General features: G+C 45.6%; 1 long non-coding RNA gene across 1 annotated transcript in view; it reads right to left on the bottom strand.

The window, feature by feature from the left end:
• Nucleotides 1-24,044, bottom strand: part of LOC130575429 (uncharacterized) — a 56,631-nt gene that overhangs the window by 21,176 nt on the left and 11,411 nt on the right. The window contains exon 2 of the long non-coding RNA XR_008965563.1: nt 8,739-8,876. This is a non-coding gene — a long non-coding RNA (uncharacterized LOC130575429). The remainder of the gene's footprint in view (nt 1-8,738; nt 8,877-24,044) is intronic.

The following is a 24,044-nucleotide window of genomic DNA, read 5'->3' as shown; positions in this document are numbered from 1 at the left end:
TTTAGCAATGGTCACTAAACAAGTTGAGGGTTTGGGTGTTGCGGTAATTTGGGTTATTAATTTCTGGGGGCTTTTTTATATTTTGAGAACAAGAGGRAATGACCTCAAGTTGTACCAGGGAAGGTWTAGATTGGATATTTAGGAAAATATCTCCACAGAAAGTGTTGTCCAGCCCTGGCAGTGGTGGATTCAGTACCCTTGGAGGGATTTAAAAGCCAAGTCAATGTGRCACTTGGGGACATGGTTTAGTGGTGGCCTTGGCAGTGCTGGGTTAAGGATTGGATTCAATTATCTCAAAAGCATTTTCCAACCCAAACAATTATATAATTCTGTAATTCTGTGAAGGAAAAAAAAACCCCTGTAACCACAAAGCCATGAACTCTGCACTAGTTTCCACTGCATTTCCAGAACACGTCCAAAAAGACACATTTTGGGTGAACTAAGACATTGTGCCAGAGATGAGYTTGAACACCATTGAATGGGAGAAAATGAGGTTATCTCTTGATCAGAATTTTATCAGCTCAAAATTAACATTTTGATTAGGAAAAGTGTCCCTCAAAGTAGTTCCAGTCCCCCAGCTGGATGTGAATTTATACAGACAGGTCTGATTCCAGAGCAAATCCATCCCTTAGGATTCTCAGGACATTCCAACTTGGCACGAGCAGGATAAAACCCCAAAACTTGACCAAATGAGCTTTTCAGTGGGTGATGTGGAGTCACCTCCCCACATCACCGATGTGACAACAGAATGGACAACCCTCCTTACTCACTCCCAACCCGAGGACAGCACTCACAGCCTAAATTAGGAACAYAAAAACCATTAACGTGACCAATTAACCTCGGCCCCACCCTCCCCRCGCCACATAAAAGCCACGTAACAATCCCCAAGATAACATTGTGTGTCAGAAATATCACACACAGGAACACAGCRGTGGCAGTGCTTGTTTCCTGACCCGGGAAAGCTGCTATAATTGTAGCATTGTGCTCCTGTGGGCTTTCGACTTGGAAGTCTGGTTGCCAACAGATTTGCTGGAATTTCCAATCAGGCTCCTAAAATTTTTTAGGTTCCAAATCAACACCGAGGTGTCGTTCTGAGTTTTGTGCTGTTCAGCAGGAATTTCATTTTTTTTGGTGGAAATAAGTTGAGATCATCCCGAGGATGTAAAAGCTGGATGTGGAGAAAACGAGCAGATCGAGCAGAATTTGTGTGTTTGGCATTTTTGATAGGCATTTCATTGCTAAGGTTACCTAAACCAAAATCATCTTCACTCTTGGAGGCCCTCCAGCCTAGCCAAGAGGACAGATATTTAGAAGTCTCATTGTAAGGAATTTCTTCATGGRAAAGGTTGTTAAGCATTGTAGGGGTCTGACCAAAAAAGTGRTGGAGTCCCCATCCCCAAAGGTGTCCAAGGAATGAGAGGATGTGGCACTCAGTGCTCTGGGCTCACGGGGGTTGCACTTAATGATCTTGGGAGATCTTTTCCAACCAAATGATTCCGTGATTTTTGATTAATTTAGTTATTACTTCACACATAATTCAGAAGTCTGGATGTCCAACCTGGCCAGCCTCCAGGAAAATTCCCAGAAAATGCCACACCCTCGATCCATGGCATTCTCCCCTCCTGGTGGAAGCCATCCTTGCAAGCAAAATTCTCACAAGCAATCCCCCACCCCTTTCTAGAGAATTTAAATTGCCCAGATGACAAATTTGAGGAGTGTAAAGGATTCCTCTCTTCAGAAAACCCCAAAGGAGGTGGTACCTTGCAAACCCATGGAATTTTGAAGTCGTGTCTTTATTTCATCTCAGTATTTCCAAGTACCACCAACACCACCTTTTAGTTCTAAGTGCTCTTCTTTCAAGCGCAGACAATGTTAAAAGTGATGCTTTCACTCATTTTGGTACTTTCCAATTAAAATGAACAGATGTCAGCRACCCAAATAGGCACTGTTGGAGAAAGGCTTCTCCAAAATGAAAACACCAATTTTTTTGGTGTGCCCAGCGATACCAAAAGCTGTTGCCATCCTRATTTTACCCTTGTGGTGACCTGTGGGCTTAGGCCTTTCCTCAATTTCATCCTCACTTTCTCCCCCTGAAAAACAACGATTTCCACTTCAATCCTTCCTCTTTCCTCACTTAAGATCTTCTGTAAATTATTTAGAGGATTTCCTCGCTTAAGATCTTCTTTAAATTATCTAGAGGATTTCATCTTGGGGTTATTCCTTTGAAAGTTGGAATTTTCCCCCCGCTGCTGCTGTGTTGGTTGTTTTCCAAGGACCCCACATCCATCCCGAGAGGAAGAACAGCCTCCCAGGAATTTTTCAAGGGTGCAGCTCAACGCCARCCAGGCCTGGAACAATAAATACCTCCCTCATTAGTATGCTGAGCCACATTAGTTCTGCTGCTCACGGAGCCAAAGCATCAAAGTGGGGCTGAATCTTTCGATTTCACAGCTTGCAACGTGACGCGTCAGATGCTCCCGGGGGCTCTGGGCAGCGACGGGATTCACAAAGAGTTTGAGATGTGTGAGGTGCTGCTGCTGCTAAATCTGCTAATGCCTGTGAAAGAGGCAGCACGTGCCTCTGAGGGAAGGGGGATGAAGTCATCCGACGTGAAATTTGGGGTCAAGGCGGCGGAAGAATGAAGTTATAGCCTGAAATCATGATGGAGATTTTGGGAACACCGTGACCTCAACATCATCCTACAAATCAAACGTGGGTCACCTAAGGAGCAAATTCACACTGCAGACTTTGCGTCAAGTCTGGGAAGTCTCATGGTCTCTCCGCTCGACCCTGCCCCTGCTACTCGCTTGTCAYGGAATTTGCGAGATTTGAAGATTTTGAAGTTTCTCGAATTTGGCTGGAAATGCTCTGAAGGTTATTTGGGATGGAGAGGCCAATAAACTCAGACTGTCCTGTTACTGCTCTCCTGCCTTTAGGAAATGAGGTTTAAGAACACAACGTGTTGCTTATCATTGTATGAAAACCATGAATGACACTRTCACGGCTACAGCTGCACCTGTACTTATCAAATATCAGCATTTCAGCTGATTTTTGCACTGAGAACTCTTTGTTCCTATTGAAAACAGCATTCCCCACAAAAGACTACATCAGCCCTGATGATCAGAGCAGAGTAAGACCAACCAAGGTTGCTTCYTTGTATTCAAAATTCAAGCAAAAAGGTGCCAGAGATGGTGACAGACTCCCAGATATTCCAACTGGCAGCGGGATTCCTCAACACACATGCAGCATTACAGCTTTAGAGGCTTTGGAGGCATTGCACAGATTAATCACACAAAGTAATGATCTCACAGCCAAGTGTTGAGCTGGAATTAGAGAGATTAATGCTCAGGTCCCAGCTCTCAAAGTTCTCACCCTTGGGGAAGTCAAGTATCAACTGCTGCATCTCGCCTCCCCTTCCCACAAAACCTCCTTTGAATTACTGATTGCAGAACCTGAGCGAGGGTGCCAGAGGGGAAGACCATTCCAAAGGCTTTTTGTTTTTAATTATTATTTTTTCCTTAATACTTGCTGTAAGGCACCGTCTTGTTTAATTCATGATTCTTTGAAGAGAGATTTGCCATCTTAAGGGAATAAAAACGAGTCTGCGTTATCTTTTTTAGAACTTTGCATGTTTCTACCACTGATGAGTCCAGCCCCAAACAAATACTCACATGGACCTACCAAAACTGTGCAATTTCAGGTAATAATGAATTTGATGGGATGTGGTCACAATGTGTTTGGAGACCTGAAGGCTGGGTCAAGCAAAATTCAGAAGTTAGTGGAGCACTTTTTGACCTAAATTTCCACGAGAACAGAAGGGCACAGCAAGAAATACTGTCGTGTGCAGCTTTGCGCATTTTATGAGGTCCCACTGTTGAATCTCTCAAGATTTTGGTTCTTCTGGAGTTAAAAGTCAGGCTCTTCTTTTAACTTCCCAAGCCTACATCACAGAAAATACTACATTTAACTGTCATGATGGATTTCTACACCTGTTACTCCATCCCTGCAACCTGCAACCCCCTGAACGACCAACCTCTGGCAATTTTCTGGTCACATCTCAATTCCTTTATAAACAAGGGATAACCAAGACTTCTTGAATGTGGCTTTTTCCCAGCACCCAAAACACAAAATGCAGGCCAGGTTTTGGTGAGGATGGGAAGAAAAGGGGAAGTACGTGGGTGGAATAGGAACAACAAAGTTCAATCATGCCCAAAATGGTTTTGGTTTTTTTTGGGGTTTTTTTTTTTTTGGTTGTTGTTGTTTTGTTTTGTTTTTTAATCTAAACTCAAGACTTCTATGAAGAATTTGCCGTGAGACAGCRACCATGATTTGGTGGTGACATCTGTGCCATGTAACAGCCAGGAGTGACTGTCACAACAGAGACATCTCCGACCACAACAACCAAACCTTCCTGCCCACACTCCGCCCAAAATTGCACTGGGAGGCTCAGAAATCCCACAGGATTCCAACCAATCTCCAGTTGCCTTGAAAGCGTAATTAACTGCAATTGCCTTTCTGATTTTATCTCCATTTTCTCAGGTTCTGGGCAATTTGGGAAAGCTCTCTGTGTACCTACAGGTGAGAATGCACATTGGTGCATGCACCTACTTGTCTGGAGCTACCAACTTCCCAGTGGATCTGCTTTTCTCAGGGCCTCCTYGGAGAATGAAACTTAGGGAAGAAGCCCATCCTTTGGGAAATTCTCCTTCTTATCCTGTGCAGCCACTGATAAAGAGATTTCTGTTCCTGCTGCTGATATGAGCTCATATAAAGGGAGTGTTCAAGCTCAGCTTGGCTCCACCAGGTTCAGCTCCCTGCTTCCCACAAGGTTTTTCTGACAAATTGCTCTCACAGGGATTAAAAAAAAAAAAAAAATCAGAAAGAAGGGATTCAGAGAAATTAGTGGGGAACCTGTATGGAAAAAAAAAGGGAAAACAAAGGGGAAAGTTTGACCTGGGTTAAGGGGTAATTGACACTCCAGGCTATAGCTCCATCCATTTTTGAAGAATTATAGGATCAGGGAATGGTTTCAGGGAATCCTCAGGGTGGATGGGGCATGAAGCAACCTGATCTAGTGGAGGATGTCCCWGTGTTGGAAGCACATGGTCTCCAATGTCCCTTCCAAYCCAAACCATTATTCCCTGATTCTATGAAGATTCTTGCCCCTGCAGGGCAGGTTCAGCACCAATTCCATTCAAAAATATGGACTGGGWGCAGTCAATGGGTTGGAGAATTCCATCCAAAAAATTACAGAGCAGTTTCACTCTCCAGAAACTTCCTTATTCAGTGGAAAATTCAGCTATGCTACAAAATCAGCTGGAAGTTTCTGAACCACCCCTGCACCCCAAGGAAAAAAGCCAAGAATGAGGCATCTGAACAGARCCCTGCCAAAACCTCCCTGGTTTTATCATCCAGAGTTCAAATCCAGACCTCCTGTCCTGCTGCTTGCACTGTGCACGGAAGGGTTTCCAAGAAATGTTTCTTGGCAGCAATCCCAAAAAACCCAGCTTCCGACCCGCTGCTGGGAGCAAAGGTGCCTTCTCTGCGGATTTTGAAAGCTGAATTAATCAAGAAATCCCAGCATTTTTGAGCAATGCCCTTGATTTCTCTAAACAAAACTGTTTCTGCAAGCTTAAAGCAGGTCTGGTGGTCTAAGGACTTGGGAAAGATGATCCTGCCCATGTTTCCATCTCAGGTTTTGCATGGCATCAGGGATGCTTCCCCCTACCCTTCCTGTAAACCTGTTGGAATCATGGAAATAATTATAGTGGAAAAAAAAAACAGGTGAAAGCAAATTTTAGAAGGAATTTCTCAACTATGAGGGTGGGRAGGCCCTGGCACAGGGTGCCCAGAGAAGCTGTGGCTGCCCCTGGATCCCTGGAAGTGTCCAAAGCCAGGCTGGATGGGGTTTGGAGCATCCTGGGACAGGGGAAGGTGTCCCTGCCATGGCAGAGGGGTGGAATGGGATGGTCTTGAAGGTCCCTTCCAATCCAAAATTGTCTATTATTCCATGTCCCTGCTCATGGCAGGGGGTTGGAATGAGATGACCCCTAAAGGTCCCTTCCAGCCCAAATATTCTACAATTCCCACTTGTACCCTCTGGGACAATGGCAGGTGTTTAGCAGTGGGGCTGTTCCCACCTCCCACCCTCCTTCCCTGCCTTCAGTGCTGCATTTTCAACCAGTTTTGATTCGACACCACCGTGACCTCTGCTCAGAGGTGCCACCACACCTGGGAGCACAATGATGTCTGGGATCCCAAGCTTTTCACCTGCACAGGTTGGAACCTTCCAGGATATAATCAACATTTCAAATCCATGCTTTGAATCCTTCTCACCTGTGCTCTGCAAACACAGACTCACACAAACTCCCTGCTCTGCCAGGACTACTGCTACTACATCTGAGCTGAAATAAATGTGTGACACTGCTGAAACGGCTGACAAAAAGAGGACAGCAACTTGTGACAAGAGAATGTGACCYGTGCAAACAAAGCCCAGAAATCTAGAGATACATCTGAGTGGGCAGCTTTGTATGAGCTTCACGCATCAGTTTTCCCCCACATAATCCGGATCTGAATGCTCTGGCCCTGTGACACCGATCAGGAAGTGATGGATAATGAAACACAAGCAGAAAAGGGAGTGCAAGCCCTTCCAGCTCCCATCAGCTGTTTCATAACCCCTGTTTTAGAGAGAGAAAAAACRCCCAGCCCAAAATATCTTTCCAGTAGCCCACAGGGGTCAAGAGGCTGCTGTATGATAACATCTCCAACATTTCAGCTCTGAATCCCACCTAGAATCCCACACTACCTAAGGCAGCTGAACAAGCCCCAAGACCTCTGCTGTGGACTTTGCTGTCTCATTCCAAAATGGCTTTGCTGAAGAAGCTGCTGTTTTAATCCAAATTTTAATCTGATTTTGCTACAACAGGAAGGTGCTGAGGGACTATTTCACTCCAGCTAACAGAGTCACATTTGCCTTCATCATGCAGAACAGACCACTCACACAGAGACAATTCTGCTGGGACCATTTCACCTGGCCAGACACAGCACTGGCCACGGTGATCATCCCATGGCCACTGTTCATGTGGGTTCAGGCACATATTGCCAATCCCAGGATTCCAGCTGCCCWCTGAATTCCAACCCCAAACAGCTCAGAAGCCCTTGTATCTCTAAAAAAAGCTCTTGCTCTTGCTTCTCTAAAAAAATCCTTTTCTTACACAAGCAAAAACTGAAAAATAAATGGAGTTTAGGTTATTAATGTTCACGCTGAACATCAAACATGAGTTCCTTTCTGAGACTTCAGTCTCACTGAACTTAATTCTTAATGGGATCAGACATGGAGAAAGCTTGCACCAAAGAGAAAATCTTTCTCCCAGGACAGTCGGTCACTTTTCAGTAAGTTATAATCATAGAATACCCTGAGCTGGAAGGGACTCACAAGAATCATCCAACTCCTGACCCTGCAAAGGACAATCCTAATTATTGGAATTCATTCAGATGTTGACCTCATAGCGAGTTTTCCCCAAATAAAAAATGAGCAATAAAACCCCAAAAAACCAGACTTAAAAATACACATAGCAAAACACAACATGAAATTCAGTGAAGCGCAGAGAGGAACACACACAAACAGATCTGAAACTCATTGCTAAGTATCACACAGATTCCAAGGGAAGGATTTAGCCAACCCTAAAAGTTAGAACTGGCTTCAGCTTGGCACTGAGGCACCACACCAGATTTGCAATGAGTTCAAAGAATTTTTATACAAAACCATAAATTGGTCCCGTTTGTGAAGCAGGCAGTGTCAGCAGGACCCTGTGTGGAAGCTTTAAGGAAATATCAAACCACAAATACAAACTACTTCTCCAGACAGGGTGAACCTGTGAAAGCCACAGCAACAAGAAATGCTTTAGGAAAAAAACCCTGTTTATACAAATCCCCAGGTTTCACACGCACATCTCCCTTTGCTGCTCCAGCAGCACCATCCCAGCACTGAACCCACTTGGGTTGGAACGAGTCCTTCGAAACACCCAACGAGAAATCTCACAGTAGGGTTTTTATTTTTTAATTTTTAAAAGCATTCCTCAATCTTTTCCACAGGTCAGACCACGGGAAGAACTTCAACCAGAGAAAYTTCCCACAAGCTCCCTGATGGATGCTGGGTTTTTAATTCACCAACATCCTCAGTAATGCTCCTTCTTACTCTGTAACTTTCCTTCTTACTCCATCACCTTCCTTTCCTCAAAAAGACTCCAAGCTTTTCTCTTCCCCTCCTTAAAAAATCACTCATGCAAGAATTCCGTGCCCATCTGCACCAAGGTAAGGGTATATTTCAGTCTAATCCTAATTTTAGTCTAATACTGATTTGTCTAGACAAAAAAAAAAGAAACGTAAGAGAAGTTCTCTCCAAAACAGTGCAAATATTGATRCTCAAACTCTATACACCAAAACAGTGCAAATAWTGATRCTCAAACTCTATACACYTCACAACACAACCCAAAAGTTTCAAAAAGGAAAGATTCTTTCAAGTAAATGAAGAAAAAACTCAAGATTTATCCAAGTTTGCACCAAAACAAAGCCAACACCCCCTGATTTAAGAAGACTGTGCTCATTAGGATTGAATGATGGAGCACAGATTTCTCCAGGGATGTGAATCCAGGAGGAAGCTGAACACCCTGAACCCACAAAGGCCACCCCAGCACCAGCTCCACACCCCAAACAYCACATCCATGTCTCTACTGTACCTTGAAAGGGACGTTCATTCACCTCTTCACCTCCCCAACGTGACAGCCAAAGCTTTTCCAATTAATACCAAACCAGAAGGACGAGGAACACACACACAATCAATCCTTGTTAAGGCTGATGATTATTCTCGATGCGCCCTGGAAGAGAGGAACACTCCATGAATGTCTTGTGTTATTCCATGTGGATCAGCCATGTCAGTCTTTGCTGCCTCAACTGCTTGGGTTTTATTGTGGATGAATGGGATTGTCCCATTAAACTGGGATTGTCCCAATAAACTGGGATTGTCCCATTAAACTGGGATTGTCCCAACCACTAATGTAATTCCCACAAAGAATAAATTTATCCAAGTATTCCAAGCACAGTTGGAGGAACACCAGCCTGAAGWAGGCATGAAGATKGTTGAGAAGGCATCTGAAGACCACAGYTCGGGTTTTGGGGAATAACCCAAGTTTAGACAGTCTGTTAATACACCAGGAATTAATGAACAACAACAAAATTAGTCTTAAATTGTTCTGTTCTGCAGAGAGGACAACAAGGAACATGCATCACTTGGCCTGAAGCTGGAAAGATCTCATTTGTGCCAGATTTTACATCCAAATCCAGAGTGTTGCCTTAAAAACGCCCTTATTTTTTGGGGGAATAACCCAATTTTACACGGCCTGTTAATACACCAAGAATTAATGAACAACAACAAAATTAGTCTTAAATTGTTCTGTTCTGCAGAGAGGACAACAAAGAATATGAATCACTTTGCTTGAAGGTGGAAAGATCCCATTTGTGCCAGATTTTACATCCAAATCCAGACTGTTGCCTTAAAAACACCCTTACTTTTTGGGGAAAAGGGAAGGTTTGTGGGCAGGTGCCAGCATCAGTGGGAAAAGAGGACAAACACCTGGACAGCACAAACCCTTCTGGAGGCCTGGAACAGCAGAAGGTGCCTTCAAAGGCTCCTCTGCTCATGAAAACAGCCCCGAGGTGGAATTAGGCATGTATCAGCTAGAGCATSTACAGGAGTGAGAGTGGCTCCTCTGGAGCTRTGGGTATGCTGGCAAGGAGGAGAGGAAAACAATATTCCATCAGGCTGGGGGAGAGACAAGTGAATTATCCCCTTGGCAACCAGCTTCACGGGACCTGGTTCTCTCCTCACTCAGTTGCATATATTTGGCTCCTCAGTTACTTTCTGWAGGACTCCTCCAGTTTTAGATCTCATTTTCAACTCAAGTCGGCCACATTTTCCACGTGCTTTGCAATGCATGAGGAGGCAAGATGCATTTTAGTCAGGTAAGGGGAGTCTAAAATAGCTGAAACCACCTGTGCTGTGGGAACATCTGGCAAAATTAGATGTCCTCCTCAAAGGAGCAAGAGAAAAGTTGATGCTCTTTGTTCTAATGCTTTATTAGAGCTTTAAAGCCTCACACAGAGCGAGCACCCAAACCACCCACCCACAGAAGAACCCATGTCTGAGAGGTCCAAGAGCAGCTCCCAGGAATCTCTTAAACATCTGGGTATGGGTGGTAGAGACTACCAGTGATAAAACCAACAACCCCATATTCAGCATCCTGGGATTGTCCCACTGAGCTGAGATTGACCCAGCCATTGATGTAGCCCCATATAGAATAACTTCATCCAAGTATTCCAAGCACAGCTGGAGGAACACCAGCCTGAAGAAGACATGAAGATGGTTGAGGAGATGCCTGAAGATCCCAGCTCAGGTATTGGGGAATAACCCAAGCCGTTAGCACACAAGCCTTAGTCCAAAGCCAGGTTGGAATGGGATTGGAGCAACCTGCCTTGGAACTAAACGGCCTTGAAGGTCCCTTCCAACCCAAACCATTCTGTGTTTCTATGGATTTAAGYTGAAGAAAGGAGATCCATTCTGCAGGCACAGGGAAGAAGCAGCAGAGCATCTTCTCCCTCATGGCACAGCAATGCTCCCTGGACACCCACTCCACCTCTTCTCATTCCCCAACAAACCACCCCAGCTGCTCCCAGCCATGTGCATTCCCAACCCGGCTCTGCAGAGAAACAAGGCTCCCTCTAATTATCCTCAGCATGATGACATCCCAATGGTGGAACAGGAACACGGCAGAGACACAAAATGAGAGTGTGAAAATGAGTCCATCCTCTTTCTCTGTTCACACCGCAGGTCCCGAGCACACGAGGAGTTGCTCCCCCTGAATCATTCCCAGCAATGCTTCACAGCCTAGCACAAACCACAGAGAATTCCCACGTGGAAGGCTTTTTTTTTGTGCAAAATTATTTAAAAATGAGAGGATGGCGAGAGCGACTSTGGGACTGGAAGGAGCAACAACGCAATGAGAAGGATCAGCCGTGTCTATGGAGCCTTATTAGAAGTCATTTATATGCAAGTTAAACAAATATCCCCCCACACTTTTCCAGGAAAACGCCAAATTCCATACTGATTTACACGCTTTCCAATCTCATTGACTTCAGAGGGATTGCCTGGGGTAGGAATCACCAGGCTATGGCCTCCCAGCAAACGAATAATCCCTTCATATTCCCCTTTTCAAAAGCCCCATCACCAGACCAGGTGCTGCAGCTCAGACCCCRTGAGCCCAGCTCCAGCCCCAGGGCAATGCTTCTCCTCTCCCTCCAAAAACTTGGGAAGGGGGGGAAAGGGAAATCAAAGTCTGATGATGGAAATGCCTCGTGGAGYGTGGCTGAGCTGGGGGAGAGAGGCTTGAACCCTCCTTCCACCTAATTAAATCCAGATCCAAAAGCTGTGCTGATCCCAGGGCATTAAGTATTTTTGTTAGGAAGGGCAGGGATAAATTAACTCCTAACTCTGGCCYTAATCTTTTTGTCATTGTTGTTTAAATTCTCCCACTTCCTAAGATTTCAGCRTTTCCTCGTGATAAAGAGGAGCTCTGGACTGCCAGCTCCTCTGCCCCTTCTCTCTGATGTTTCCCCCACAACCAAGCTCTTAAAAATCACAGGACCTGCTTCTCCATTTACGAACATSGGTGCAAAAGGCAATTGCTGACCCCACTCTTTCGCCACCAGCTGTTATTTACAGCACTAGCAGCGCACTGGAGAGATGATAATAAATGTTTAATGGTCCAGTAAACACCAAGGGCTTTATCTTCAGCCCATTTCCAAGCCTGATCAAATATAATAATCCTTTGTATGTCTGTCTGCCGCTTCCCTGGCTTGCTGTGGGATGGGGGGAGATGGACAGGGCTGTTCCATATTCAGATGTGATGAATATAAAGAAAATGGGGTTAGYTATAGGGACATAAGTGTTTTCCCTGCTTCCATATCAATTCTTTGCTCCCAGAAGGTCAGAACTACACATCAACCTGTTGGACCTCACCTTCTATACAATACAGAAATGCAGGCTGCATCTGCCTCTGGGATTCAATGCAGCAGTTATAAATAACAGGAATATTACACAGAGGAAGTGGGGAATATGTGGAGGAAGTTGAGAGAAGAATCATTCATTTACAGACTGGGCAGAAAAACCACTTCCTCAGATCTGAAATGGAAGATCTATTCCCCCTCCAATTATAGCTGTGGGCCCATTACTCAATATTCCCTCCCCATGCAAGCCTTACTTATCTCATAGAGCCTCATCTCTCCCAGATGACACTGTAAATGAGTCATTTGACACATTAAAGTGAAGCAGTTAGGGTTTTATTATGCTATTACACATCGCTGTGACAAGCTCTCCTAAAGACCTGAGCCTAAATCACAGCCCAATTCTGGTTTGGGAAATTGGTCCTAAATCACAGCCCAATTCTGGTTTGGGAAATTGGTCCTAAATCACAGCCTAATTCTGGTTTGGAAATTGATTCTAAATCACAGCCCAATTCTGGTTTGGGAAATTGATCCTAAATCACAGCCTAATTCTGGTTTGGGAAATTGATCCTAAATCACAGCCCAATTCTGGTTTGGGAAATTGATCCTAAATCACAGCCCAATTCTGGTTTGGAAATTGATCCTAAATCACAGCCTAATTCTGGTTTGGAACTTGATTTTAAATCACAGCCCAATTCTGATTTGGGAAATAATTCACACAACCCAGAGATAAACACATGAGAAAAAGCCACGAGGACTCTGCAGGTGAGATCTCCCCCACGTAGGGCTGCACCTATTCAATGCACAGGCTCCAGGAGCCAGACCTATTCCATAATTTTCCAGACCATCTTCAAGGCTTAATTTCTTTTTTCCAACCTCCAAATGATTCCAAAATCAAGTCCTGGTACTGGAAAGGTGTTCTGATACAGCCAAAGCCACCAGACTCTACCACCACCAGCATTTTTTGGCTCAGGTGATGGGAGAGAGCTGCTTCCCAGTTTGATCTGGCCAGACTGGAGGGTCTTCTAAACCTGATCCATGCACAAGAGGAAGGATCAGGGCAGGATTATGTAAACTAAGGCTCGAGGCCAAAATAAAGGAGCCTGGAGGCTGAGCTGTCTCAGGGCGTAGCTCAGCTGTGCCTCCCTCCCTCCCTCCCTCCACGGGACATTTTTACTCAGTGTGGCCAGGACACTCTTGCACAGGGTGTCTGCAACTCACAGAGCTGCCAAAAAGGTCAAAWTCGAGCCCAGTGAGATCTGATCATAAATCTGAACCACAGCCCTGCTCGGCTGCCTTTCTGGGTGAACCCAAAAATCGTGAAAGCAAAGACCTCCCGGCAATTACACCCAAAAGGTTTCCTGTCTCTGCACGAATCTTTGTTTGCTTTGGGTTTTAGTGGTAGATGGGAGCACAGACTACAACTTGTGGGAGATAGGTTATTGCTGTTAAAGCAAAGAGCCTTTTTCCTYCCCCCCCCTGAATAGATAAAGCACTAAAAATTCTGCTCTGAAACAGCTTGGTCCTGCATTCACAGATGGCAGCAAAAATTAGCATTATTTATCAGTGGCTTTAGTCACTTTTTAAAAGAAAAACAGATAAAGGGAAACGTGCACCTGAATTAGGGCTCCTTACCCTCTCTTTTGCAGATAATATTTCAAATTACAGCAGGGAAAGAGCGTTTTGCAGAGTTTTAGGAAACCACACTTAAAAGAAAAAAAAATACGTTTACCCAAAAAGGAGAATGAAAACAAGCAGAACAATAAGAGTCACGGAAGTTTGCTCTGAGGAGACAGCTGGGAAGGTGAAAGAAGGAAGCAAGCAAAGAAAACACACAGCATAAAGACAGAAATTAATCCAAAACAGCAGGAGAAGAATTATTAARCCATTTCACATTCCTAATGCAAAGGAGATGTGATCACACAATGCTGCTCGATGCCAAATGTAGCTGCATTTGTGCTCAAGTCACACCCCTGCAGAGGGCTCAGCCCAGCCCTGATTCTCCTCCTGGACCTGCTGGAAGCATTTTGTCTCAGGACACCACTGTTCCTTTTGTCACTTTGCTGGATCAGGGTGAATTTGATGTCCACCACAGCTCCTTTCCTGTCCAGGGCTCAGCACAAACTGGTGCTTATGTGAGGAATTGCATTGAAACAGCAAATGCAGGACAGAAGAACACTTGTAGGCWATGACAGAATCTGCTGTCAGACAGGGAAGCTCATCACCAGAGAGCTCAGTTCAGATGAAGGACAAATAAAAAAAAGGCACAGGGAGCATCATATGATAAATAGGCATCATTTTCTCCAGCAGTGAAGCCTGTCCTCGCTGCAAGAACTTGCCATTTCCTCCCAGCACAAATGGATTACTCACGGACAGAGGAGTCGGGAACAAAATTAACTCTTGGAGCACAGCGTGTCCCAGGAGATGAACTCAATCCCAGCCTGCTCTTTCCTCCACAACACACAGACCAGAAGCCTGGTGGCCTCTCTGATTGCTTCCATCACCACAATAATTACCTTAATTTTTAGCTTCTTGATTTTGGCAGAGACTCGCTTAAAAGCCCAAGGAGGAACAATTAAAAGAGAGAATTAAGTGAAATAAGGTGCCAGCAGGGTTTGGTGTCTGCCCCTCTTYCCTTAAGTGGGGTGGAAGATTAAGTGCTCAGCACATGAACTCCTGAGAAAGCCTCCAAAGGGAGGCACCCTCACAAGAGATCCAAAAAGCCTTTTTCTAAATAGAAACCATCTAGAACTTGCCAGAAAACTCCTAAATCCTGCAGGACTGGCAGGATGGAGCCTTGGCTTCAGCTCCCACGTGGGCTTARCAGTACAAATCCACTTCCCACACAGCAGGGAGAGCAACCCAAGGTTTGTTCTGTCCTTCCCGTGGTGCTGAGCAGCCAAAACTCGAGTCACTCCTCCAGAAAGCACAGAGTGAACTGATTCATGGACTTACCGAGGAGGGAAGCTCTGCTCAGGCTCCTCTTTCTCAGGATTTTAATGTGTTTTATGTTAGGTATTCATTGGACCTGAGGAATCCACAAGCTCAGGGAACTCCCAGTGTTGGCTGCCCAACAAGGATCCCGGGATCACGGTCCTCATCCTAATTTTTTTTTTTTTTTAAATAAGAATATAGTCATCAAAAATTGCCTCCTKCTCAAAGCCTAACAGCTGTGTGACAGCCACATTCCAAGTTTTCTACTCATTCATGAATTCCAAACTCAGGCTGAGCAGATGCACCATTAAGTCCTGTTTCCCTATTTTGGAGGACACATGTAATTATCCCCAACTTCAGAGACACAAGCCACTCCTGGAGAAGTGACCTGTCAAATGTCAAACAGCRAGATGACAGAGGCAGCAACAAGAGCCCACTCACCCTGCCACTGGTCCCATGTCTCACAAAATAATTGCCTTCCCACCCCAGAACTAAAGGTTACAACTACAGAGAGAATGAGTCAAGCCGGAAAGACCTACTTAAAAAAATTGGAAAAAATGGGAAAAAAAGGGTTTTATAAAAACACACCAGCATGTGTAAGACAGAAGAGGGACCATTCTGCATTACACCTTGTTTGCTCATGCTTTGTCTCAGCTGCCAACCACAAATTAAATACCTCAGTTAAAACTTTGCTCATCTGGTACCTTTAATACTTACTTAGTCACTAGAAACCAAACATCTGTTTTGCTTTGAGGCTTKCAGCAGTGACTCAATGTTATCTGCAGTGCTGGACCGCTGGAGATGAGTATTCCTGAGTTTTTTTTCCCCCCCTTAGCAACAGGGCTTCTTGCTTTYGGGAGGAATCAGCTGACAAAGTTGGGTTATAAAATCATTACAGTTTGACACGCGGTGAGGAGGAAGCKCAGGATGCAAGAGATATTTCATCCTCAGCTGGAAACAACCCTGCTGAGATCTCCACCAGCGCCTACCTGAGTCCCACAGCTCCCTGGGATCGATGCACCTTTGGCTCCCAGGCTCTGSAGAAGCACCAACCTCCTGCTGTGTTTACATCCAGCTCGATAAACACAATTAAAATGCCTCCAGCAACCTCTCAACGTGCTCATCCCCCCATCCCAAAGCTTTATCTGGGATTTAACCTCCGCCTGCTCCGGGCAMAGCATCACATCTTCATCAGCAGGGAAGTTCCCGAGGTGGAGGCGTAGCTCCGGGAAGAGGATGCTGCAGCAGGAAATATCCCAGCACCCAGGGACCCAATTAAGTGGCTGATAGAAGACACCAGCATCCCATTAGCAGGGCAGACGCTGTGCCTGCACAAAGGCATGCCACGCCTGGGAAAAGGACTTGGGGGATAACATATGCTGAGTGTGTGTGTGCCAGGGAAGAGCCTGGACACGGTCAGCATCTTGTCCTGCTCGAAGGGAAGGGATCTGGGCAGTATCCAAGCCAGCCCAGTGTTAAAAGCCATTTTGCTGCYGTGTGTGCAGGGATGATGCTGCTGTTTCTTCAGTGAATTTTCCCTGGATGGACAGCAGACAAAGCAAATCCATAGATCTTCGCTTCACCTCACCAAATGGTGGATGTAAAACAGACCCAGGTAAGAAAGGCCAATGCTCAGGTTGGCTTTATGGAGTTTCAGAGAATCACAGAATATCCTGAGCTCAAAGGGATYATTGAGTCCAACTCCTGTTTCACTATCTCTGCATCAGAGATGGAGAGAATTATCCAGGTTCTAAAGGACCTCCAGGATCATTGACCCATCACCACCCAAAACCAGAGCACTGAGTGCCAAATCCTTAAACACCTCCTTAAACACCTTAAACACTTTTTAAATTACTTAAAAATCATTCTTTAAACACCTCTGCCACCTCCCYGGGCAGCCCAGTCCAGCSTTTTATCGCCTTTTCTATGAAGAATTTCCTCCTGATGACCAACCTGAACCTCCACTGGAGCAGCTTGAAAATATAATGGGTTCACTAAAATGGAATTAGGACCCACTTCACCCTTACACACAGAGAAAGGCATTTCCATTGAGGATTCAGATATTAACCTGCTGTGAGATGGAGGTTCAGAGGGAAATCTGGGAAAAACCCCACTCCTAGCTCACACCTGAGCACTTTAACCTTCAAAAGGTTTTTTCTCCCGTTCAGTACAATTTTGTAACTGTGCACAGGGACAGCCTGAGACTGTCTAAAAATCTAAAATCTGCTTAATTCAACACCTCCAGCAAGGTCAGTCCCACACCAGCTCATACCACTTTCTCCCCAGAACACTTCCCAGTCTTCAGCACGGACTGTTTCTACCCAGGGATCTTTATACTTTCTTTCCATGAGTTTATCCAGTTACCTTTTTGATCCGTGTCAAGTTTTTAAGTAGCAGCACAGTTTGCCCAGAGAAGCTGTGGCTTCCTCTGGATCCCTGGAAGTGTTCAAGGCCAGGCTGGATGGGGCTTGGAGCAGCCTGGGATAGTGGAATGAGATGGTTTTTAAGGTCCATGGCAGAAGGGTGGAATGAGATGGTTTTTAAGGTCCCTTCCAACTCAAACCATTTTGCGGTTCTGTGATTAACACTTGGTGGAAATTCTTACAAACACTGACAGCACACAGAGAGAGGACGTGCTACCAGGACAGCACCATCAACTGCCAAAATTCTGATCCCCAGAGCTCACAAAGCTCCTCTGAGTTCTCACCCTGGAGTTTTTATGGTGTTAACACAGACCACAATGAACAAGTGCTGCCAYGCAAGTCTCAGGGATTCAAACCAGRSYYCTCATCAGAGCTCTGCGGGCAGCGAAGCAGCAGAACTGGTTTGGAAAGGAGAAAAGGAAAGAAAACACAGATGACTCTGATAACACATCTAATTAATAAAGCATAAACGAGACTGGCTGGTTYAGGCTGCGCGTCCCATCTGCTCCAGCTTCGGTGGGGATGGTTCCCATCCCCAAAAGCACAGCTTTCCATGCAGATATTCCCAAATGCTGACAAGACAAATGTGTGCCTTCAGCCCTAGGTACACACGCTCTGCTCTGGCATTCCTGCACATCCCTGCAGTCCTTTCTTAAGGGAAAAGGGATGAACAATAYGAGTGTCCAGCATGCAAAGCACGGTCTGAGACACCGAGGCCATATCCCAGAGATCAAACACGAAAGTTTGGTATGAGTTTGCCATAATTTCATAGTCATCAGTTCTCCATGGCCTCTAGATAGGTATTAACCCACCTTTAAAGCTGTACTCCCAAACACTGTACTCCAAACAGTTAATCCTTTTTTTTTAAGTGACTTAGCAATCAAATTGTGTGAATTTCTAAAGGCTGATTTATAAAGATATATCGTGGACCTGACAGCTCCCTAATGTCAGCAGTTAAGAGTTATAATTCTAGAAGTTGAGATTCGGACAAAGTCTCGATCTCTGCATCTTTCTGGTCCTCCTTTTGATTAAAATAAGCAGAGAAGACACACACAGTASAGTCCCAGCAGCAGGAAAGTTCCAGACACCCTCACAAGCGTGCACAGCAGCCCTAAGAGCTTCAACAAAAAGAGAAAGAGAGAAACAAAAGGGAGAAACAGGAAACTGGTGGTGAAGTGGTGCCGATAGCCCTGGTGCTTTCTGAGGACAGGCTGACTCATTGTGCCCTGTTAAAAGCCCAAACAACACCAACACCAGCACTTTGCTGCTGGAGGAGGGTGCTCATGGCTTTTTCAGGTTTCATTGCTACAGGCGGATTTGATGAAAATGGAAACCTTTCAAGGAGGGTAAATCCTTCAGAGGTGGAGAGGAAGCTACAGTCAGTTCTGGACAAGCTTCTCCTGCATCGCTTCATTCATGGCCACAGCAGCTGCTGGCACCTGCTCCTGAAAAACCAGCCAGAGACAGCCCTGAAAAGATAATCTGTTCTATTCTTTCTCAAAAAATGGGACTGAATGAGCAACGTTCTATTGGGAAAGTCCACACCACATCTATGATGAAATAGAAGAAAGAAACCAGCCTGGCGTTSGAGCCAGCCAAATGGGGAACGCCAAGGCTTTATTAGAGGAAAACCTTGAGTAACTTGGGATGCAAACAAGCTCATCTCCACCTGGGATGCCAAGATCCTTCCACTGCCCTCGTACTAAAGAGCTGTGAGCATCACAAAGGTGGGATCTTCACCTGAGGGAGGACCAGGGAGGATGTGCCATGGCAGAAGCATCCCTTGCTCAAACCACCAGGTTCCAGCTGTGATTTCCTTTAACACTGCTACAATCCAACCCCTGTGGTTTGCTCCTGTCTCCACACCCCTCAAAATCCAGCACCAATAAACAATGGGGAGCTGCTGCTTGGAAATCACAGTTGCCACACCGGGGATGGTCACACGTCGCAAGGGCAGAGGAAAAACAACGCGGTGATGGTGAAACCCTAAGGCACAGATTTGTTCTCCAGACTCRGAATTAAAAGCAGACAGCGCATGTGGGTGGCTGGAACTTCATCCCAAGAAAGTCAACCAGCACAGGAAGCCTTAGCTGCACTGGAATAGTCAAGATTTCAGGCAAACTACTTAAAAACAAGCAATTCTCCTCAGGAAATGGACAATAAGCTGCTGGCAGCATCCTGGAAGCCTTTCCTCTGACAAAGAGCTGCTTACTGAGGAATGGAGCTAACTCAGGTACAGGCACAAAATAAAAGGCAGAAGTTGACCTGGAACTTGCTGACTAAGCTGAGCTGGGCCAGGGGAGATCCGGGAGGCAGCCAGGGCTCTGGAACAGGCACGGAAACAAGTTTTCCACGGGAGCATGTTGCTTTAAAGTCAGATGTATGAGATCATCTTGTCCCCTTGAGTATGTTGTTTCCTAATGTTTTGCCCAGAACCAGTTGCAAATATCAGAAGCCATGGTTGGGTCTGTTGGTTTGGGTTTTTTTTTTTTTTTTTGGGCTACCTCGAGTTCCCTCGGAGCCAGTGGAGGATGAGAATTGTAGACCCTGTTCTGTCTTTCACATTACAAATGCAATTACCTCTGCAGCCTGATTGCGGTGTCTCCTGTCAGAGTGATTCTGCAAGAGRCTGAAAGAACAGCTTGCCTTTCAAAGGGAGTTAGGAACATTCCTGCGAGTCCTTCCGTGCCCTGTGRTCACGTGCTGACGAAATTTAAGAAAAGCATGTGCAGTCCCGAGGGAAGAGCATCCCTCAGAGAAAGCCTTCAAAAAAAGGATGTGATGAAATGCCCTTGCAAAGGACAAAACTCGCTGGGCAAAAATCCGATTCTTCTTGCTTTTCAATCATCTTAGCAAGATAATGAAGAAGAAACTTCACTACAAAAAGATTTTGAGATGGAAGTGGCAGTTTGGGGATGGACAGGCKTGTCCCACTTGGATGCAGGAGATRTGGGATGSAGCAAAGCAAGAGGTAATGTTAAGKTCAGTTGGACTCCTCTTCCTAGACATGAAGGCAGTGAGCATCTTGGATTCAGCTTTTGGATAACTGCACGTGGAAATTAGCACTACAAGCTGGAAACATCTGGAGATGGGGTGTTAAACAAGMCTGTACTGGCGGGTCACATCTGGCTCCCACATTTTCATTTCAGCCTTCTCAGAGGCAGGAGTCAGGCACGTGGGGCACTGAATGGAGCAGGAATTCTGTGCTGGATGATCACACAGGCTCCTTTTTCCTCACCTCCCACCCCAGGCAGTCCCAGAGCCACCTGTGCCAGGCTCTGTGTCACCCACAGTGGGACAGCCCGTTTGCCAAGCTGCAGAAATGCCAGCCAGGACGGGCTGAAGTGATGTTCACGCCAAGGTAAGCAAGCTGAGCTGCCTTATTCACCCCCAGACATGGTCCAACACGTGCACAAATGAGAGAACAGAAAAATAAACTCTTCAAAACAAMACCACCTTCATCTCACATCAGCTCACCCCTGCCATGAAACAACTCATGGGCTCTTCACACCTTCATTTCCTTCCAGGGCTGAGGCTGAGGGTGCTGGGTCAGAGCCCCAGAGAACACCAAATATTGGCAAGACAGAGCCTGACCCCTCCTATTATTTAGCAGGAAGTGGGAATATTAAGTGCAGATGTTAATGGTGAAAATAGGCACAGCTGACACCAAGGTTAAAGGGAGGCTGTAAAACAGGACTGAAAGAGTTGGTTTGGATTGGATATTAGGATGGAATTATCCCCTGTGAGGGTGGTGAGGTGCAGGCACAGGCTGTCCAGGCTGTTCCCATCCCTGGAAGTGTCCAAGGCCAGGCTGAATGGGGCTTGGAGCAGCGTGGGATAGTGGAAAATGTCCCTGCCTGTGGCAGAGGGCTGGAATGAGATATTCTTTAAATGACCCTTTCCAACCCAAACTGTTCCACGATTCTGTGATTAAACCACTGAGATCAGCTCACAGCACGTGCCTTGAAATCAAACATGATGAGGTTCAGCACATTATTATTAAACATCAAGCCCCTGCAGGATGTTTTATTGCAGGAAAAAACTAAAATGTTACTTCTTCAACTACCTTTTATCTAAAGTGAGCTGAAGGAGCCTCATATCTGARGCAATAAATCCATTTTGGACCAGGCAACAGACAACTGGAGTGGGAAGTGGTCAGCATCATTAGACACATCAGACCTGTTCTCCAAGCAAGAGACTTCAGGCTTAGGGCATTTCAAAAGCCATTTCTCAACAAGCATGGAAGCACTGAGCTCTCCTTTCATTTCACATCCCTCCCCTTTTCCCAGGGGATAGCAGGTAGCCTGGTGTGACATGAGGGGAACACCCCAGTCCTTCACCAGGTACCAAATCTGTGAGCAAGGCAGGCTCTGATAAATGGGAGGAGAAAAGTTCATGGAAGAGTGCTCAGGGAAGACAGGAATATTAAAGAGTTTCAACTCTGCAGCCAGGAAAGGCTTAAGACATCTTTGCACTTTTAGCTGGTGAGGAACAACCCTGCCCAGAGGAAAGAAAAATCACAGGTGGAAGAATTAAGTGGGCAAACATCTGATGTGTGATTTTATCTACAAAGACAGTTTAGGGGTCAGGTTTATAAAAGCAGAGGATGTTTGGGGCTTTAAGGCCAGGTTGGATGGGGCTTGGAGCAGCCTGGTCTAGTGGAAATGTCCCTGCTGGTTGGAATAAATGGTCTTTAAGGTCCTTCCAACCCAAACCATCTCAGCAACAGCAGCAACACTTGGGAAGCTTCTGAAACTTCTGCCCAATATCACTGGGCTCTGACAAAATTCAACACAAACAAGGAGTTTTTTCCTCAAGTCACCATTTTTTTGTTGCTTCCAAAAATGATCTCTTCACGAGCCCAGTGTCTTTATCTGGCACATCTGCAGTGCTGGAGCTCGGGATGCTGCAATTCCCTGTGCCAGGGCACAGGGGAGAGGGGAGGAATTGGCAGCTGAAGGCCCAGAGGAAAAGAGGAGACAATCCCAAAAGCGAGTCATGAATTCAGCTCCAGAACAGGATGGACCAAAACTGCACCCAAAAATAAATTCAAGTGGCTCTTATTAGCAAGAACAGATTTAACTACCACATTCCTTTTCAGTTTCTTTCCCTCAAACCATCATTCCCAGTGTTTCCCAGGCCTCTTGTTTCTCTCTAGAGGTGGATCCAAGAGCCTCTGCAACCTGGGCACAGATCAGAACAGATATTTGGGGTCAGATTTAGGATGGAAATGACTGAGAATGYCTGAAAGAAGAATGCAGTTCAAAARCTTTGAAMGCTTTGGAGTGTTCTATTCAATGTTTTGACTGTTTCAAAGTAAAATCAGGGCCCAGCTTCCAAAAATATATGAAGCAAAACCCTCAGCAATGAGAAAAATTGATTCTAAAGTAACATCCACCACCACAGTTTGACAGGGTCATTTGTAACCGCACATCAAGTGACCACAGGCAAATTGGGGCAGCCACAGATTCTTCAGAATTGGCTGAAGAGCTACAAMAGGGTCACTGCAAGAGCTTCCTGTAGGAAGAACACAAAATACCACCCTGTCTTTGGTAAAAAAACACTGTTTTCTGAAATTTGATGGCCCAAAGATGGAATTTGGGAGCCCAAGTCTGAAGGGGGTTTGTGCCACAGCACCCATAAGAGGCCACACAATTCCAAAAGGCTTGGTGAAGGATTGGCTCTCCAAAAAAAGCCACCAAAATTCATGAACCCAGTGGCTGAACTCTGAATCTCCCCAGAGCAGAGCCTGCAGGATTTTTAATTAAGGACTTAAAAAAGGACAGGGAGGGACACGAAGGCCTGAGCTCTGTATTCCAGGCACTCCCTGGGGAAGTGGTCACAGCATCCCAAAGGAGCTGCCATTTGTCACCTCCACAGCAAAACAATGCCCCTACAAATGCCCTGTGCCAACAGCTTGGTCCTGCCAGTGAAGGCAAAGCCCAAGGAATGCTTGAAGAGATCAACAATTCCTGTAACAGGCAAAATGGAAAAATAAAAAGAAGGATGGGACCAGTGGCGGAGATGACCTCTCCATGCTGGATTGAAAACTCTGCAATAACAACCTGTGGAAGGTGCTTGCTGTGCTACCACCTGTATCCTTCATTAGTTAATTACTGACATTTCTGTAACTCCATTGCCCTAATGAAGCAGCAGGGGAGGGAGAATTCAATATCAAATATAAATTGTTGATCTCAGCTGGGCAGCGATACCTTCTCTGCCACAGCTGGGTGGAATTTCAGGGCTTCAGGAACTCAAAATTCCCTTAAATCTGTGTCACTTTTTCCAGCTTATGAGACACTGAACAGCCCCAAATGAAATCCTCCTGCACACACAGAGCACCATGAGTCCCACAGGAAGATGAATCCTTAAAGGCTTCAAAATACAGTTTTAAAGATTCTCTCCCCAACTGAGCCAAAGTGTAGCAGGTGAGATTTGCACCCTTCAAACACAAGAGAAGCTGTGGCTGCCACATCCCTGGAAATGTCCAARGCCAGGCTGGACWGGGCCACCTGGGATAGTAGAAGGTGTCCCTGCMCATGGCAGGGGGTGGAACAAGATGGRCTTTAAGRTCCCTTCCWATCCAAACCATTCCACRATTMYATGAAATTCAGACATGCTGGATTCAGG

Source organism: Malurus melanocephalus, unplaced genomic scaffold (genome assembly GCF_030028575.1).
Source record: "Malurus melanocephalus ecotype Western Australia unplaced genomic scaffold, MMel_1.1 scaffold_107, whole genome shotgun sequence".
Lineage (NCBI taxonomy): Eukaryota > Metazoa > Chordata > Aves > Passeriformes > Maluridae > Malurus > Malurus melanocephalus.
This window is presented reverse-complemented; position numbering and strand designations above follow the sequence as displayed.